At 47.8% G+C, this 19,569-nt stretch overlaps 1 protein-coding gene and 1 long non-coding RNA gene across 2 annotated transcripts in view; both read left to right on the top strand.

The window, feature by feature from the left end:
• The window catches only part of CREBZF (CREB/ATF bZIP transcription factor), a 37,058-nt gene extending 18,241 nt beyond the window's left edge, over nt 1-18,817 (top strand). Inside the window, exon 4 of the transcript XR_010068111.1 lies at nt 18,797-18,817. The gene's annotated coding sequence lies outside the window, so the exon portion shown is untranslated. The remainder of the gene's footprint in view (nt 1-18,796) is intronic.
• LOC134498406 (uncharacterized) lies at nt 209-8,675 on the top strand. The gene is made up of 2 exons (XR_010068033.1): nt 209-351; nt 7,734-8,675. It is a non-coding gene; the product is annotated as an uncharacterized LOC134498406 (long non-coding RNA).
• Nucleotides 18,818-19,569: the final 752 nt, after the last annotated feature.

Here is a 19,569-nt window from a genome sequence, read left to right as displayed (position 1 = left end):
GGCTCGGATTGGGCGGCTCGGCGAAAGCCGCCGCGCACGAGAGCCGCCAATTGGCCCGCCGGCGCTCAGGGACCGCCCCCTCTGCCTGCGGTCCGGCCGGTCGAGCGAGCCGCGTTAGCCGGGCCGGAGGCGGCCGCTCTGCTGAGGCGAGGCGGGGGACGATGGCGGTGGCCACGGCGGGAGCGTCCGTGGGGGTAAGGCCGGCGGCGGCGGCGGCGGCGGCACTGCGGTTGTTTCCTCGCAGATGGAGCTGAGCCGGCGCGGGCGAGTGAGCAGGCCGGCTGAAAAGGACGGACGGACCGGCTCTCCCCCGGCCGCGGAGCCCCCGATGAGGGCTCAGCAGCCAGCGGGGTAATAATCTGTAATCACGGAGGCGGCTCTTCGGGGATCCAGGGTTCATTCATCCGCTTCGCTGTGACACGGACTCCACTCCCCATCGTTCCCAGCCAGCGCGGCGAAAGGGGCGTGTCTGGGAGAGATCGGTAGACCATCCCCGCCGATGCCCATCATCCCCAGCAGCCTGTCCGGAGGTGTCAGACTGCCACTCCCATCCCTCACAGCCCTTATGATTGACTGGCATCCTCCCAGGTAGGTTGGACTAAAGTCCCTTCGCCCCCCCCCCCGGGCCAGTGGCACTTTCTGGATGCCTTGAACTACCATCCCCATCATCCTGGATTGGGAAAGATGGGGGTTGTAGGTCAAGAGTTTTGGTTGGGGAAGGAGACTTGCCAGCATCTGGCCCCTGTGGCTCTCCTCTTTCCACCCAAGGAGTCCTCTGGGTTGGGCTTCTGAGACTCCCAGGTCCACAGGGAGCCCCCATCTGGACATCCCCATCTTTTCTGCTTTTTCTCACTTTCCTACACACACAAACTTGCTTTATCTACCTTGCAACTGAATCCCCTTTCCTTATTTACATAGCTTGCTTGTTGAGTGCTTGCTTGAGTCTTCCTTCATCCTTGCCTCAATCACTTGACCCTTCATTTTTATCATTTACTCCCACCCACCCTGCAACGCACCTAAAAATCTTCCCACCCATGATCATGCCTTCTCACTTGCTGCTTCTTGTCACTTGGCCCCTGCAACCTTTTTCTTTTCTTTTTTTTTTTGCCTCTAGCTATATACCTCTCTCCTTTGACGAAACATTCACTTATCTTGGTTTTCTTCTTCCTGCTTCCCATCTCAGGGAACAGCTGACTTCACACAAAGCGTGTAGCCAAATCAGTTACAGATCTAGCTTATTGTTACGTTTGGTTCAGTTTTTATGGTTTTAGCAAGCATGCTCAGCCTTTTTGCAGACTCAGGCCCAGAGCATTGTGGTAATCCAGAAAATGAGTTAATTTGGTAACCAAGTTACCAAAGGGACTTGTAGTCCAAACTACTTGGGAACATCCTTAGTATTTATTTATTTGATTTATATAGCCGTCCATCTCACTGTTATGACTCTAGGTTGCTTACAGTAAAATACATAAATGCACACTATTAAAATAGAAAATAAAAATAAAACACGCAGCAGCAGGTCATAATCTAATCAATCAGCCACAGAGCCAGGAGATGGGATCTATCATATGCCCAGGCCTCCAGGCTCAGGTACAAAGCCAAGTTTCCAAGGGCTTACAAAAGGCCAACAGGGACAGGGCCAATCTAACCTTAGGGGGTATGATGCTCCAAAGGGCGGGTGCCATGGCAGAAAAGGCTCTCCTTCTGGGCACCAGCAGCCAACACTCCCTAGCTGACATGCCTCTCCTGCCAGATCGGGTAGGATGGGTAGAAACAATCAGGGAGAGACCAATTCACTTCCACCAGCAGGTTTTGGTTCACCTTCCCTCTGTAAACCTTACCTGGGCACTGATCCATCCCTGTCTCTTGCTCCTTATCTCATTCCCCTCATGCTGATGATTCTTACCATTCTCTCCAGCTGCACATGTCTCCCTTCCCCGTCTTTGTTTCCTCCCCTTTTGCACACTGACTCACCCAGAAACTCAATTTCATGTAGTCTGTTGCTATATTCATATTCCTCCCTAAAACTCACCTCTTTGCTTCAGAAGCAATTCATTCCTGCCAGCTTGCCTTACTGCTTCTTAAAATCTTTCTTTTTGCCTTTTTCTGTTGTCTCTATATGCCACTGGGCACATCCAGTCTTTGCATCGCCTGTTGATCTAGGATCCCTTCAGATTTTGCTATTAAATTCATTTTTTTAATGGTCCTTCATTCCATATTGAAAATACACACACACTGCTTATTGTAGTGCCTCATTTCAACTTTTCCCCTTTCTTATTTTTCCCCATCTCAAACCTGCCATGATACTTAAACTTTTTCATTCCCCGACTCTTATATTGCTGATTGTTACCCTTACATAGAGATAGTGCTCAGGTTCACTTAACCTTCCAATTCAACACTGTCTTCAAGGTTTGATGGTGTTCCTTGAGGATCATATCCTACTTCATTTTGCTGCTTGTGCTGAATTTTAGGAGCAGGGGATGCTTCTAAATGTACAGGACTAAATTTCTGACTGTGCATTAAGATTATCGAAGAAGCCTTTCGCCAAGTCCTGTGGGTGGGGAGATTGTAGATTTTTGAAAGTGTGTGTCTTAGTCGTGGCATCCCTGCTCTGGGATTCTCAGCCAAGAGTGGTACATGGAGCACCATATCTGTGGTGGATTTAAATAGATTGCTATGTTTCCTAACTGAACAGTAATGCCTTTCAAGTTTATATAGACAAAAGCACCACTTTCAGATCCTTTGTGGCTGAGGGAATAATTTTGAGATGTTTGAAATAAATATGGGTAGTTCTCAGTTAATGACCGGAAACTCCATCCCTAAGTGATGCGGTCTTACGTTGGCAGTTCTGGCAGTTCCAGTTGTTGTTGTTAGGTGAATCCCACACAGTTGTTAGGTGCGACATCATGTGATTGTCATTTGCGGCCTCCTGCCGGATTCCCCATTGACTTTGGTTGTCAGAAACTGGCTGTGGTTACAAATGGTGATCATGTGACCGTGGGACACTGTGACTGTCATAATTGCGGGCTGGCTGCCAGGTGCCTGAATCACGATTACATGACCACGGGGATGCTGCGACGGCCGCAGCTTCGAGGATTCCTCATTCAGCGCTGTCATAACTTCGGACAGTGACTGAACAAACGGTTGTTAACTGAGGACTACCTGTAAATGGCTTCACATTTGCTCCCAGCTCAGTCTTAATTCAACCCTCAGAAATATAATTCTCTGCTAGATTCTTTTTTTTTTTTTTTTACAAATCTTTAGTACAACTAGTTTTATATTCTTACATTCTGTTGTTCAGCTTTGCATCTGATTTCCCTTGGAATGCCTTCTTTTGCATTTATTCCTCTTTTATTCCCAATCTTGACTTCCTTTTTTTAAATAAAAAATTTATTAAGTTTCAAGACAAAGATAAAAACTACGAAAAAACAAAAGAACTACAAAAAAAAGAAAAACTAAAAAGGTGTGAAAACAAGATAATTTTTTTTCAAAATTACAAAAAGATGTGGTTTCCAATTTTTAACAACAAGGATATACAAAAATTTCCATAATCAATCTCTTATTCTATATTAAACCAAAACCACATTATATCTATAAATCATTCCACTTTAGCACATAATAAAAATCACTAAGTACAGTTACTCCTCCCCCTTATATTAAAATAAATTTTAAAAATTCATATAGACCTCCTAAACAACTTTTCCACCCACAAAGGATAACACACATTTAATTATTCCCTTCCTACTATTCTATACATTTCTGTCTACTATAATAAAAATCAAATTAAAAAGCACATAAATTGTCTGCCATTATACTTAATAGTTAACATCAGTCAAACCCTTAAAGCAATCCAGATAAACATTATTTAACCCTTATCCCACTTCAAAATAAACCAGAGCATTTACATATCCCCACAACGTGCACAGAGCTTTTCTCTTGAAAAAAATCAAACAGCCCAACTGCCCCCCTCAAAAATTCCTGCTTCTCCTCACCCCCCCCCACACATAATGAGCCCTTCTTTTTCATGGCATTCCACCAGGAAGTCAGTTTCACTTACTGCTTGCAGACCTCTCTCCATTAAATTTCTCCAACTCCACTATCCAATCTTCATCCAGCATCTCAATAGAAGTCCCAATCTCACTCTTAGAAGAAACATTTCTATCACTGTTGAATTCCTCAATTTCATCCACCATGTCCCCAGCCTGATGGCACATTTTAGATCTCATATTTTCCACAATGTCCTGGATATCTTGCATAAAAGCTTGATAAAAGTCAGAAGAAATCTGTTTAAAATCTTACATGTCTCACGCAGTAGATTTTGACCCCCTAGGAGTTTAACCAGCAAAAGTCGAAGGTATGGTAAGGTTCCAAAATGTATTTACACAAGCAAAAGTGAGATAAGCAGACAGTTCCCAAGGGAAAGTATAAAACAGAAAGCTGAAGCTTCAGATCAGCTGATTCAACATGCAGGAAAATGCTAATATCTTTGAATTTAATACAGAAATAATAACAGGAAGAGAATTGTTTGCTCTCAATCCTCCTTTATATTTGGAAGGAAAATGAAGTCCAGAACTTAAAAAAGAATTTTTAAAAAGTAATCCCAAAAATAACGAGAAGCGCCAAGAGAGCCAGCTTCTTCTCGCTGTAGAAAGCCTCTCTTAGGGTATGCATACTTAATATGTGTGTGTGTGTGTGTGTGTGTGTGTGTGTGATTTTGAAATGGGGTGGCCGGTCTTAGTGTCCCTTTAAGGCTACAGCACAACTTGGAAAAAGATGACAGCCCTGCATCCCAGCTATAGCTCTTACCACTCAAACGCAAAAGGCTGTTTGCAATCTTCTGGCTGCAAACAGCCATCCAGAGGACAGATGGGATGATTCCAGGTGTTCTCCTTTAGCTGGAGAACATTTCTGGGCTTCAGAAAAGCCTGCCTGAGCCCAAAAAAAGTTGCCGCGTTGTCAGCTCTGCCCGCTTAGCCTGTGGGCATAGCACTCAGTCCGCCATTTCCCACCGGAAGCCATCCCAATCTTGACTTACTTGTACATCCCCTATCTCCTAGCTTGGTATTGAAACTTTTGATCTAGGAAGATTTATTTATTTATTTATTTATTCATTCATTCATTCATTCATTCAATCAATCAATCAATCAATCAATCAATCAATCACATTTGTATAGCCACCCATCTCACATAATGACTCTGGGCAGCATACATAGTAATAATCAAAAGTAGATAAAAACCATTAAAACAACCAATTTGAATTAAAATAAAAACAAGATAAAAACAAATAAAAAACAAAATGGCAAAACATTTAAAGAGTACATTCCATTAACTGCCGTATGACCATCTAGCAGGCTCCGCTCTATCGTGGGATCCCCAAGCTAGTTGACAAAATCATGTTTTAATGGCCTTCCGGAAGGCCCACATTCCTGAACAATTAAACTGCAGTTCCCACACATGCATCTCCTCTCTGTTCTTGACATTCCTATATGCTACCTTCTGCTTCCTGAGATTATTTCTTTTTTTTTTAACAGGACAGTTTTCTTCGTTTCACTGCCAAAACTTTGCATGCAGCTGTCAAAACTTCAAAAGCGTATTCATTTCACTAAGTTAATTCTAGTAATTTGTTCTGCTCTCACTTTTGAGGGCTTAGGCCTTTGGTTCATTATTCAAAGGCCAAATGCAGTTCGTACTCCCAACAGTTTGCACATCTGTTTCTGTAAAGAGCCACACTGGAGACCTTGGAGACACTATGCAAAAATGGTTATGAAAGCATGTTTTAAGCCAGGAAACAGAGATTTTTTTAAAAAAAAAGCAAGGATGCTAGTCTGCGTCCCCTACTGCTCAATTTGTTATCCAGATTACACATTGTAAGATGGCTACTGTAGAGAACCATGAAGGTGATGTTGGAGATACTGTGCAGAGATTATGGGTGCAAAAGTAAAAGCATGCTTTGAATCTGGGAAACAGAGAAAGCATGAGAAAGCAGCTCAGTCAGGTTCCACCCTAAGTATAAGAGGAAGAGAAGGGAAAACAAAGACTTTCAAGATTCTGTTATGCTGGCTGGGGAATTCTGGGAGTTGAAGTCCACACATCTTAAAGTTGCTAAGGTTGAGAAACACTGCTATAGCCTATAGCTATAAAGCAGAGTTCCAGTCAAACTTATGGAGTCAGTTTCTTGACCTGGCCTACTTGAAGGTGTGTTATTTTCCTTATTTTCCTCACAAAGGGCTGACATTTTTAGATCAGTGATGACCAATAAGTACAGGATTCCCTCTTTTGATACTATACTCACCCTTTTCCTACAAACTCTTTCTTCTTCTTAAATATTTTCACTTACCGTTGTTTATTCCGAATCTTCCTCTGTGTTTTTGGGTGTGTGTTTAATCCCTTGAGGGACGCGGTGGCGCTGCGGGTTAAACCGCTGAGCTGTCGATCGGAAGGTCGGCGGTTCGAAACCGCGCGGCGGGGTGAGCTCCCGTTGTTAATCCCGGCTCCTGCTCACCTAGCAGTTCGAAAACATGCAAATGTGAGTAGATCAATAGGTACCGCTTCGGCGGGAAGGTAACGGCGTTCCGAGTCGTCATGCTGGCCACATGACCCGGAAGTGTCTATGACAACGCCGGCTCCAAGGCTTAGAAACGGAGATGAGCACCGCCCCCTAGAGTCGGATTCGACTGGACTTTACGTCAAGGGAAACCTTTACCTTTTTTAATCCCTACCTTGCTTGGGAAAAGATTCAAAACTACAAGCACATTCACATGCTTCTTCTTTTGTCACCCCTAAAAGTTTGTCACCCTTAAAGCTCTCCAGTACCTTATTTCTGACAAACTAGAAGTTGCAACCTAGTGCCGTTTAGATACTTGGGGCTACAATTTCCGTGGTATCTTACAAATGGCCTTGCTCAGTTTATATGTGATTGGAACATTTTTGTTTTTATTTTTACCTACTGATTTAATTAGTCCATTATTATTAATTCTTGCTTAATTAAATCTGTTAATTATTCATTTAATTCTACCATGGGTATTTCTCTGCATTGTTCTTTTTATAGCAGTATTGTAAACTTCTGAAGGAGCTTTCTGATTGCTGTGGATACAAATATAAAAGCGATTGGTGGAAGCCTGTATGGGTTAAACTCTTTAATAACATTAACTGCTCTGGCCAACTTCCCCAGGGCTGGAATACAAGCACAATGATCCCAATATACAAAAAAGGTGATCGTAGCCACCCAGAGAATTATACACCAATTAGACTGATTAACATCATGGCCAAAAATTATGCAAAACATAGCTAATAAATTAGAGGAGCGGGCAATTGATAACAATATGCTTGCAAAGGAACAGGCAGGATTTAGAGCAGGATACTCAGTAGTTGATTATGGTTTTGAACTGGGAGAGTACCGAATTTCCTTTTCCTTCTGTAAGCCTACTTGTCTTTCCTGTATAAAGAAACCATAATGCATCTAGATATGAAAGTTGTACTTTATGAGAAAATAATCAGTTTGGAATCATTAGAAGAGTGGCACAAATGTGCTTGTGCAAGGTGGAAGCTGCCTCCCCCCTTTCCCTCGTTGTGATTTCTTTTCTGTTTGGGAGGAGAAAAAAAAGTGTGTGGGAGGGGGAGATACATGTTATGGTGAGGCCAAGGGCAACTCAGTTGCTCGATTCTCTTTTAGGATTCAAGTTCTTGATTTCACTTTTGGGGAAACTGTTCTTAGCACTTTGCTTCTCTCTTGGTAGGTGGCTGCTGTTCCTGAGCTAAGCGTGAAATGACAAGAACTCAGTCATCCCAACGCCCTGGTGTTTGCTCTACCAGCTTGCCATGTGAATAGCACTGTCGCTTTAATAATTCCATGTCAAGGGATTGCTTTCAATCCTCTTGGGTGTAATACGAGAGGATCAGAGGGATGTTACAGACCAGAAGGCTGGGCGAAGAGAATAACAATGAAAGTGACGGCTATGCGGGTAACCAAGTGAAACTTCAGAGCTTTTTTTCTAGCATCCAGAAGACCAGGATGTCTGCCTAATGGGCAAAAATCCTTGTGACTGCAGCAGGAAGAAAAATCTCTTTGAGTTGCTTCCACCTTCCTTAGAATTTTATTTGGATTATTTAAGACGGGGTTAGGCGGTTTTGGACTGTGTTGAAGTGGAATACTGAGATTGCCAAGTCTTGGACTGTGCCTTAATTGCATTTTTGACATTCACTTAACTTCTGAATACAATACAAAACAATCCTTCATTGTCAGAAGAGGGATTCTTATACACTTTTGTAAACGGATGTGTGTTTTCTCCGATATATTTTTATAGCTTGGGAAATACTTTACAGATTTTGACAACTGCTTTGGCAGAAAGTCTCTAAAACTCCCCTCCCTGCCTTGCTATTTTCCTGGTGATGTTGGAAGTTTTTAACTGGAGGAATTACAAGCATCCTTGTGGAAAATGAAGAAATAGAGCCCTCTTTTTAAGCTGAACTGTTTTGAGTTGGACAGCAGACTTCTGACTTCCCAAGATAATCCTGGAAGGACTCTACAGTAAATAAATACTTGCATCCAGTGCCAGAAGTAACAGCAAGAATGCCAGTGAAGAAGAAAGGTGGGCTATGAGGGTTTTTTTCGGTCTGTCTTTTGGACATACTGGATTTCTGACACATGCAATTTTATATTAAAAGGCGTTTAAATAGGAGGATGAAATTGTTGTTTTCTGTGGAGAGGGGAAAGAGAAGCATTTCATGCATCTATGTTTACGTGCAAAAACTTAAAAACTTCAGATAAAATTGTTTGAAAACCTAGGTTCTCAAATTTTGAGTTCTCAGAGAGCTTTTGATTTTTGTAGCACTGGAGCAAAGGCAATGGGAGGGACAGCTTCAGTCACTTTATACCTGCAATAATTCCAGCATAAACAAATATACATAAATATAAATTATACCAGCAGTACTTTGTTTTGTGGGCAGGATTTATGGGGGAACTGAGTTTACAAAATCATGAATTGCTTACAGAGCCCAAAGTTATTCACTAGAGCGATGAACTTTTTTGGGAGGTGTGTCACTTGTCATTATTTTAGACATATTCCTGAAACACACAGCAACAGCTCTATTTCTTTTTAGCTGTCATTAAGTCAACAAAATAAATGGAAACCGTGAGTCAGGATCTCCCACTTCAAGCATTATGTTGAATAAAACTGCTTCTGAAAGCATTATGAATATTTTTAAAAGTCTCTAGTGAAATAGTGTTGTGAGCCTTCCATAGCTGTAAGCCAATTTATGTTTTAAAAACTATCTCTGAAATGTCCAAATATGCTCCACTTCATCAGAAATACAAAACAGTAGCAAAATGTTCACCGTTGAGGAGAGTGTATATTATGAAGGGGGGAAGAGTTGGCTAGTGCATTTTAAACATACCTTTATTTTGTACTTGGAAACACATTTTTGTCTACATCACAATATGTCCTTAGTTCTTTATCACAATAAATGACAAGCATTCAGTGATGGGTGAGAAACTAAAAGGGAATCCTCTTGCCCTAGGGACAAAATTTGGCACAGAGCAATGTTATTCCATGTTCCACCCCAGCCTGTTCTTTTTTTCAGAGTCCGTTTGTTTGTTCCTTTTCGCATGTAAAATATTTGTGGCGCTCTGTTTTCGGGTCGAAATATGTTCTGACATTTGCGAGTCTGGAGCATAAGTATAACCAGTGAGGAAAGAGGAGAAGGGAAAGACTATTGGTGCTGTTGGTCACTGTAATTCCTAGATTTGCTTCTCCCAGATAATGTATTAATGGTGACATCTTTACGATTCAGCTTAATCCTTACAATGCACTTGATTTGTGTTTTATTTTTTAAAGTAATGGGTATACAAAGAAAAGGAGAAAATTGATAGTACTACTTATTCCTCATACTGAGTAAACAGTGGGAGCTTCCCTTTCTTCCCCAAATTTTCTTTTTGGTCGTATCTATAAATTCAGAAGAGTAAATTCCAAATCTTTGGGCCATTTTGGCTATGAATTTTGGCAGTTGTAATCCCAGTACATTTGGAAGATGACCGGTTGAGGAGGAAAGTTGAAACTGGCTTGATCAAACACTCCTTCCAAGTGTTGGATTCTGTGAAAATGTTTGGCGGTCAGAAAGGCTTACTCCTGATTCTGAATAAATCGCAGAATCCGTGTCATGGTGATGAGAGAGGCAGACATTTCTGATGTTTGTGCTAGAATGAGATTATGTTAAAATCGATTGCTTTGGGCAGACCTCCAGATCCTCTATCACGTAGGGCTAAGTGTCAGATGAGCTTGACAGTAGAGTCTCTAGAGACTGGAATGAACATAGCCAGAAATTACAATTTTATTGTATTTCAGGAATGGTTGCTATAACAGGCAGTTGACAGCTTCTGAGCATGATCAGATTTCAAACATTTCACACTTTCCTGCAGCACTGCCCTCAATACAGGGAAATCCTAGATTTCCTCTTACTTTGAGTCCTGAAAATGTCCATCTCATTCTAGTTAGGCTGAATCTTCTCCAATTGAATTGAACTAATTGAACCCCATAGCAAGGGACTTTCACATGGGCTCAAAGTAAGAGGCAGTCCTGATCCTTGTACGCAAAGGAAACATTGCATGGAGTTTTCCTTATCCTGGAGAAAATTAAGAAGCCAGCTTCAGCAAAAACTCAGCATGAGCAGATGGACCCATGCATTGAGGCAGTCGCATCTGGTCTTTCCTGCATGTGTAAGCATTGTAGATTTTTGTCTTTCTGCAAACATCATGCCTTGGAAACACTGCCGGTGACTTAATATATAGGAATGATCAGTTTTGCAAACCAAAGAGAGAAGGTCATTTTGTTTTTTTCTCCTGAACCACAATGGGAATCTTGTACCTGTAGGGTGAATTACAAGGGATCAGGTCTTTGTTTCAGCATGCAAGTGGTTATTACCCTTAGCTTGGATTGGTCAAAGCAAAACTGGGAAAAATCATTTAGTTAGTGATATTAACTACAGCTCTGCCCCCACATGGAACAAATGCATACCTCAATTTTGTCAATTTGAGACATTTTAATATGAAAATACTATAGGTTGAGGAGCCAAGTAACCTTTCAGTGTATGTGGATTATGTCACTACACTACTACTGAGTGGTCATTCAACACCATTATAAGTAAACAAGGCCAATATTTTATATAACGTTTCTGTTTTGATTGCCACTGAATCTTGTTGGCACAATTTCTGGGTTATGTGCTGTTGTGTGGGATGTTAAGTTTTAAACAAGATCCAGGGCTGCATGCTGATTGAGGATTGACTACCTTGTCTTAACTAAAATAAATCATAAAGTTCCTAATTTATTTTGGACAACTTAAGAAATACGTTGAATATTCAACATACGCATCAGCTAGAAAAATCTTACCTGAAATCCATTTTAATGGATAGTATTTATTGTACTCAGTGAGAGAAGGCCTAAAAAGAAGCACTAAAGAGAGATGGATTGAATTGAGAAGATGCTTAAGCAGGAAGTTTCAATAATATTTGTTCACCAGCAGTCTGAGAAAACTGACATTAGCTCCAAAAGCTTGCTTTCAACAAGAGTTTAGGCTAAAACTGGTTTCAAGAAAATTTAGGACTGGTTCACCATCTTCCCCTGAAAAAATAACACTTAAGGAAAACAAGGAGAATATACAGTGGGAGAATGCTTATATTTAACAGCAAAATGGTAAAAAAAATATTCTTTTAATGTCAGGAGTTGGACAGTGTTACATTAAGGGCAGGTCCATCTGGTCATCTATAATCAAATCTAGTGCCTTTATCTTTACTTACATGCTGTCATGAGTGCCGTTGAGCTAAAGTCATCAGCGCAATGGCACTCATGACAATGACAAGGAAATAAGTGAAGGGGCACAAGTTAAGTAGCCATCAACCCACAACGACTAACGGCTAACAGACAATAGCTAAACTAATCACGGAGCCACCCAAGCCATCAGCGACAATACAACGGGGATCGCCCAGCTGAAAGCAATCAGCAGAAGAATGGAAACCTGAGGATGGGCGATCCTGGAAACCCTCAACCAATGGCAGGGCAACGCATGGGACAAAGGGGGGTGACGTGACCGTGAGCGAGGGGGCGCTGACCGGCGCGGGGTATTTAAACCCCGCACCGGCGCGCTCCTGTCACTCTCAGCTTTTTTCTACCAACGTTGTACCTAACCTGAAATAAACCAGAACCTGCTTTGCAAACCAGCGTCTGAATGTTATTCAGAGGTAGGCAGCGCATGACATAAAGCTGAGAGTCATAAACTCAGCCTCGCCGAGCCCCACCGGACGACAACGAGCCGAGGGAGGAGTAGACGGCGAGAAGACCAGCAAGATGAGGCCGGAACGGCGCGGGCAAGGAGGGCGAGCCGCGCGGCAAGAGACAGAGGAGGACCGACCGAGGCCAGAGGCACCGCGGACTCCCGGAGCCATGGACGCCCACCCCACCCGACCCGAGCCTCAGCTCCAACCCCAAGGGGAGATGGCGACGGAGGCAACCCGACCGCGGGAGGGAGCAGCACGACTTCCGAAACCAGCGGAGGACCCCGCGCCCCACATCGCACCCCAGCAACGGGCGTGGAGCGACAGCCCCACGGTGCTCAACACGGAGGAGGACGACGGAGACACCCATCAGACGGAGGAGGAAGCGGACCCGCGGCGGAGGGACGATGAACCCCACCGGCAACCCACCCCCGAGGACGCGCCAACGGAACCGGCCCCAGCGGCGGCGCGGGCTGTGGACGAGGAGGCACGAGCTGAACTCGCGGCCATGCGGGCTCAGCTGACGGAACTCCGGACCATGCTCCAGGCGCTTATGCCCCCCACGCCACCCAACGACGTCCCCGCACAAGCCCACACCCCGAGCGAAGCACCGAACCCACACGGGCCAGCGGAGAGCCAGCAGACGGCACAGGCGGCCGACACCACACCCCAGGAAGCGAGAGGCGGGGCCGCACAAAACGCCCGGGCCCCAAAGGACTTCCCCATCTTCTTCGATGGGACCCCCTCAAAACTCTCGTTTTTCATCACCAACGCTAGGGAGTTCATGGGGAGGCACGGACACTCCTATGACTCCGAGGCCGACAAGATCGCCGCCGTGGCGATCAAACTCCAAGACAGGGCGGCGGACTGGTACGTCCAACTGTACGAGTCCAGCTCCCCCGCCCTCGCCACCTTCCCTGCTTTCATCAAAGAGATGAAAAACTACTTCGAAGACCCCCTAGCTAAAGTACGGGCGAAAAGCGCACTCCAGAGACTTAAACAGGGCACACGCACGGTCCCTGACTACGCCCTGGAGTTCAAAGCCCTCGCGGGAAAGGTCTGCGACTGGTCTGAGACCACCCTGCTGGAAATCTTCAAAAGGGGGCTCAACCGCGACGTTCTCCAATGGGCCCTCTACCGCGACGACCCAGAAACGTTACACGGGTGGATCCACCTCGCGGGGAGAGCCGAACACGCGCACCGCACCTTCCTTATGACAACCACGGAAGACACAAACTATGTCGGGAAAAAGGTACCCGCACCACACGGGGGGATGGCCGGCCCCATATACCCAAAAAAGAGGTTCAACCGGGAGCCCTGCGGGAGGTGTGGCAAATTAGGGCACAAGACGGCGGATTGCTTCGCCAACCGACCGCCGACCAGCGCGCCCAAGCCCGCCCCGAAAATTAGCCCCAAACCACCCAACCCGGGGCCGCCCCCTCACCGCCGAATGACCGTGGCCACAGCGACACCGGAAGAGGGCTGGGACGCGTACTGGGGGGAAGAGGACAATACCGACCCCGACCAGCCGGCGGGAAATGCTCCCCGCCTGCTCTGAGACGCGTGGCAAGGCAGGCGGTGGGACAGCAACGCGGACCACCTCAACGAAACGACAAAAGCTCCGTAATATTGGCAGCAATCCAACTCTCTGCCGGCAACGGAGCCACCACGGCCGCGGCACTAGTGGACTCGGGGTGCTCAAAAAACCTCATCCACCCCGACCTAGTTGCCAAACTCGACCTCCGCTGCTTCCCCCTCCCCACGCCGCTGGCATTCCACCAGCTGGACGGCTCTACAGCGGGAGGGAAACCAGCCACGCTACAAACCGAGCCGGTCACCCTGCAAATGGGCACTCACACCGAGCGCACATCGTTCGTAGTCACGCCCATCGGACGGCCCATTGCAGTCCTGGGGATGCCATGGCTCGCGAAAAACAACCCGCGGATCAACTGGGCGACCCGCACCTTCACATTCGGCGACGGCGAGTATCGAGCACCAGCACCAGCTGGCAAAAGCAACCCCACGGTAGGACGAGCGGAGGCGACCACACAAGACAACGCCGCTACCACAGCAGACCTACCAGAACAATACGCCGACTTCTCCGAGGTCTTCGGAGAGGCAGAGGCAGACCAACTACCCCCCCACCGCAAGACGGATTGCCGGATCGACCTACTGCCCGACGTCCCCCTACCTAGACCAAAGATCTATTCGATGACCCCGAAGGAGATGGCAACCCTCCGGGAGTTCATCGATAAAAACCTAGACAGGGGATTCATAGAGCCAGCATGCTCACCGGTCGGAGCCCCCGTCTTATTCCGGGAGAAGAAAGACGGGACCCTACGGCTCTGCACCGACTACCGGGGCCTAAACGCGGCTTCCCTGTCCAACAAATACCCCTTACCCCTGGTAAAGGACATGCTCGCCCACCTCTCCACGGGCAAAGTCTTTTCCAAATTGGACCTTCGCGAAGCGTACTATCGCATCCGAATCAGGGAGGGGGACGAATGGAAGACGGCGTTTAACTGCCCCCTAGGCGCCTTCCAGTACAAGGTACTGCCCTTCGGACTCGCGGGGGCCCCTGGGGTGTTCATGCAGCTCATCAATGAGGTACTGCATGAACATCTGTTTAAAGGGGTCCTGGTCTACATCGACGACGTCCTCATTTACACAAAAACACACGAGGAACACGTAACCTTAGTCAGGCAAGTCCTCGACAAGCTCAGAAGGGCGCAGCTCTACGCAAAGCCTACAAAGTGCGAGTTTCACAAAGAGCGCCTAGACTATTTGGGGTATCGAATCTCCGGGGACGGCATCGAAATGGACCCCGCAAAAGTCGAAGCGGTGCTAAACTGGGAGCGGCCCCGCAACAGACGGCAACTACAGAGCTTCCTGGGATTCGCGAATTTCTACAGGTCCTTCGCCCGGGGGTTCGCTGAGATAGCCCTCCCCTTAACGGACCTCCTCAAAACCAAAGGGGTGGGGGACACCCGACGCGCCAAGAACCCAGGCACAGTGCTGAATTGGACTCCCGCGTGCCAGACCGCATTCGACAAGCTGAAAGCGCTGTTCACGACGGAGCCAATCCTCGCACACCCGGACCCAGAACGGCCGTTCGTGGTCCAAGCCGACGCCTCAGACTTCTCCCTGGGAGCCATCCTGCTACAAAAAGACTCCACGGGGCTCCTGAAACCATGCGCCTACCTGTCAAGGAAGTTCTCCGAGACAGAGAGGCGATGGCACGTCTGGGAGAAAGAAGCCTTCGCGGTGAAATCGGCACTAGAGACATGGCGTCACCTACTCGAGGGAGCCACCCAACCATTCGAGGTCTGGACGGACCACCGGAACCTCGAGGCCCTACGAACGCCTAGACGCCTTAGCCCAAAACAGGTCCGATGGGCCCAATTCTTCAGCCGCTTTGATTTCCAGCTGAAGTTCATGCCGGGCAAGAAGAACTTCCTGGCCGACGCCCTCTCCCGGCTGCCCCAAGACGAAGAGCCCGCCCCAGACACCATTGGGACGGTCCTATCCGCCTCGCAACTGGGAATGGCCGTGACCACCCGAAGCGGCGCACGGAGGCAACTCGACGCTACGGCGCAGCCGACGGCGGGACAACCGGCGACGGAAAGAAGCCAACCGCAACTACCAGGGGGAATGCGCACGGACCTCGCCGCCGCCCTCAAAACCGACCCCTGGTTCCTGGCAAACCCCGACAAGGTAACGATGGCGCAAGACCTGGCATGGGGGGAAGGCAGAATCTACGTCCCGGACTCGCAACGCCAGGCGATCTTGCATAGGTCACACGACGCCAAGCAAGCGGGACACTTTGGGTTCCTCAAGACCCTACACCTAACACGGCGCCAATTCTGGTGGCCCGCGCTCAGGCGAGACGTAAAAACCTACGTGGCGTCCTGCCCAACGTGCGCTAGGGCCAAACGGGCACCAGGCAAACCCGCGGGGCTATTGCAACGAGTGGCAGAACCCTCCCGCCCATGGGAGGAAATCTCTATGGATTTTATAGTGGACCTCCCACCCAGCCAGAAGAAAACGGCCATTTGGGTGGTGAAGGACTACTTCTCAAAGCAGGCCCACTTCATCCCCTGCACGTCGGTCCCATCCTCACAACAACTAGCCAAACTCTTCCTCATCCACGTGTACAGGCTACACGGATGTCCCGCACGTGTGGTGACCGACAGGGGCACACAGTTCACCTCCAAATTCTGGCGGGCCTTCCTGAAGCTGACGGGGACCCAACAGGCCCTATCTACGGCTTGGCATCCGCAGACGGACGGAGCCACTGAGGTTCTTAATGCCACCTTAGAGCAATTTATACGATCATATACGAACTACCACCAAGACGACTGGGCTGAACTGCTCCCGTTCGCCGAAGTCGCATACAACAACGCCGTCCACACGAGCACGGGGAAAACCCCGTTCGAAGTAGTCTCGGGGCGCGACTTTGTCCCCATACCGGAGCTACCTCAACCCCCGGAACCCCAGGTGGACGCCAGCGACTGGGGACGGAAGATCGCGGAAGCATGGCCAGTAATCACGGCGGCGCTAAAGGAGGCACAGGCTGCTTACAAAGAGCAGGCCGACAAGCACCGGCGCCAACAACCGCCGTTCCAGGCGGGAGATATGGCCTATCTCTCCACCAAGTTCCTAAAGTCAACCCAACCCTCGAAAAAACTGGGGCCTAAGTACATCGGGCCGTTCCGAGTCACGCAAATAGTGAACCCGGTAGCAATACGCCTGGACCTGCCACACAACCTCCGGAGACTCCACCCGGTGTTCCATACCAGCCTCCTAAAACCGGCAACCACCTCCCGATGGCACCCAAGCACGCCACAGCCCGCACCGCTAATGATCGACGGGCAACACCACTTCGAGATCAGGGACATCCTCGACTCCCGCAAGCAACGAGGAACTCTACACTATCTGGTCAGGTGGAAACACTTCCCCCACCCGGAATGGGTGGCGGCGCACAACGTTAACGCGCCTGACCTGACCAGAGCATTTCACCGGGCATACCCCGACAAACCGCAACCAAGGTCAGCAAATCCAACCCCCCCCCCGCAGGCCCCCCCCCCGCCTCCCGTGCCCCAAGGGAAAGGGCCCCCCCCAAGCCCGCGACTTGGGTGGACCTTCCCCCCCCCGGGACTCACTCCCCCCGCCCCGGGCCCACGGGGTGGTGACAAACGATCGCCAGCACCCTCCCCCCGCCCCCCCGGCCGCGGGGGAGTGGCAAGCAAGTCAACAGGGCAACCTGGGGGCAACGCCCAGGAGACACAACAAAGGCGACGCACTCTAAATAAGAAAAGAAGGGCCCTACCTGGAGCTGAGCAGCACCCGACCAGCCACGCCTCTCGCCTCGCCGAACTGAGCCAAACAAACAGGGTGTGGTTGGAGCATGCGCACGCCAGGTCAGAACCCGAGCATGCGCACCATGGACACACCCTGGGAAGGCACGTGGTAGAGGGAGGAGCAAAGGGAGGGGCGACAACTACTCCGGCGGGAACTTTGAAAAAAAAAAAAAAAAAAAAAATGTGGCGCTTTGACAGCTCCACGGGGAAAACCCAGAAACCCGAGGGAGAACACTATTCGGAAAGGGGGCAGTATGTCATGAGTGCCGTTGAGCTAAAGTCATCAGCGCAATGGCACTCATGACAATGACAAGGAAATAAGTGAAGGGGCACAAGTTAAGTAGCCATCAACCCACAACGACTAACGGCTAACAGACAATAGCTAAACTAATCACGGAGCCACCCAAGCCATCAGCGACAATACAACGGGGATCGCCCAGCTGAAAGCAATCAGCAGAAGAATGGAAACCTGAGGATGGGCGATCCTGGAAACCCTCAACCAATGGCAGGGCAACGCATGGGACAAAGGGGGGTGACGTGACCGTGAGCGAGGGGGCGCTGACCGGCGCGGGGTATTTAAACCCCGCACCGGCGCGCTCCTGTCACTCTCAGCTTTTTTCTACCAACGTTGTACCTAACCTGAAATAAACCAGAACCTGCTTTGCAAACCAGCGTCTGAATGTTATTCAGAGGTAGGCAGCGCATGACACATGCCTATTAAGTTCAGCGCCCAGCTATTTATCCATCAAAATTGCAGCCTTACGTTGGATTAGTAGACATAGGGTCATCCCTGAGAACTCTCTGCAAGGTAACGTTAACAAGTGCAACAAAATTCTGAAACGAGTGGAGATGTAATGGGTACCTTTTAGGATGCCAACCTGACTTCTGTTCCCTTTTCTAGGTTGCTGCATTCCATTTTCAGGTTTTCTACGTCTTTCCCTTCAGCAGTCAACCAATGTACTGCAGCTAATGACCATGCTGGAGTTTTGTTAGAATGTTGGTGGTTCCAGGAGCTCTTTGCACCAATTTCTAGCATTCTTTTTATTTCTCAGAATGCTTCCATGCCCCAGATATTTCCCCACAAGCAGTCTTAGAAAATAAAATCAGTGGGTAGCTGCAGCCCAGCTAGAGAGGTTGAACTTACTTCCCAACTGCAGCCACTCCCTTTTGGGCCCAGCTGCCCATTAAAAAAAAGGCAGAGATAAGCTGAGGAATGGTTGTTATAGAAGGATTGAGCTAGTTTGCTTGCTGAGAAATCAGGGTTTTATGACTTCCTACAGGCATGGGAGCCATTTGGCACACATTTGTTAACATGCTTTCCAAATCTTGAATGTGCTCACTGGACTAAAAACAAGTACAGATCTTTCTCTGATGTAGATCAGTCATCTGGAATGGACCAGAGCTACTGCCACTAATTGATAGAGCTGGTCTCAGGGGAGCTGATGGCACCCTTGCTTCCTTTTCTCCATCATTGCAGGCTGACGTTTATGCACACATGAGGCAGCAGGTAGGCCCAATGAAAAATATATCCTATCTCTATATGAAAATCTTGGCAGTTGGAATACCTAGTACAGTAGGTATGGGCAACCTCTGGATTTCCAGATATTGCAGCACTAGAATTCCTGGTGGTCCCAGCCAGCATAGTGAGTCAGGCTGGGATTTGTAGTCCAGCAGCATCCAGTAGGTTACAACAGTTTTTCCCAACCTGGGCAACTTCCAGATATGTAGCTTTTCAGCAGTGGTCATACTGGCTTGGGAACTGTGGAGTTCTTGGAGCTCTCTGAGCTTGGTTGGTTGTTTGCAGATGTTTCATTACCTAACTAGGAAACCTAGGAAGGAAACAAAAGACTAGAACACATTCGCTCCAGCATCCAACATAAGCAGGGATCAACACCAGAGAAACAATCAGGCAGAAATTAAAACAGGTAGTCCTCAGCCTAAGTTCAAAGT

The sequence above is a fragment of the Candoia aspera genome, chromosome 5, assembly GCF_035149785.1.
Source record: "Candoia aspera isolate rCanAsp1 chromosome 5, rCanAsp1.hap2, whole genome shotgun sequence".
NCBI classification, from domain to species: domain Eukaryota; kingdom Metazoa; phylum Chordata; class Lepidosauria; order Squamata; family Boidae; genus Candoia; species Candoia aspera.
The sequence above is the reverse complement of the archived record's forward strand: the minus strand, read 5'-3'. Positions and strand labels throughout refer to the sequence as shown.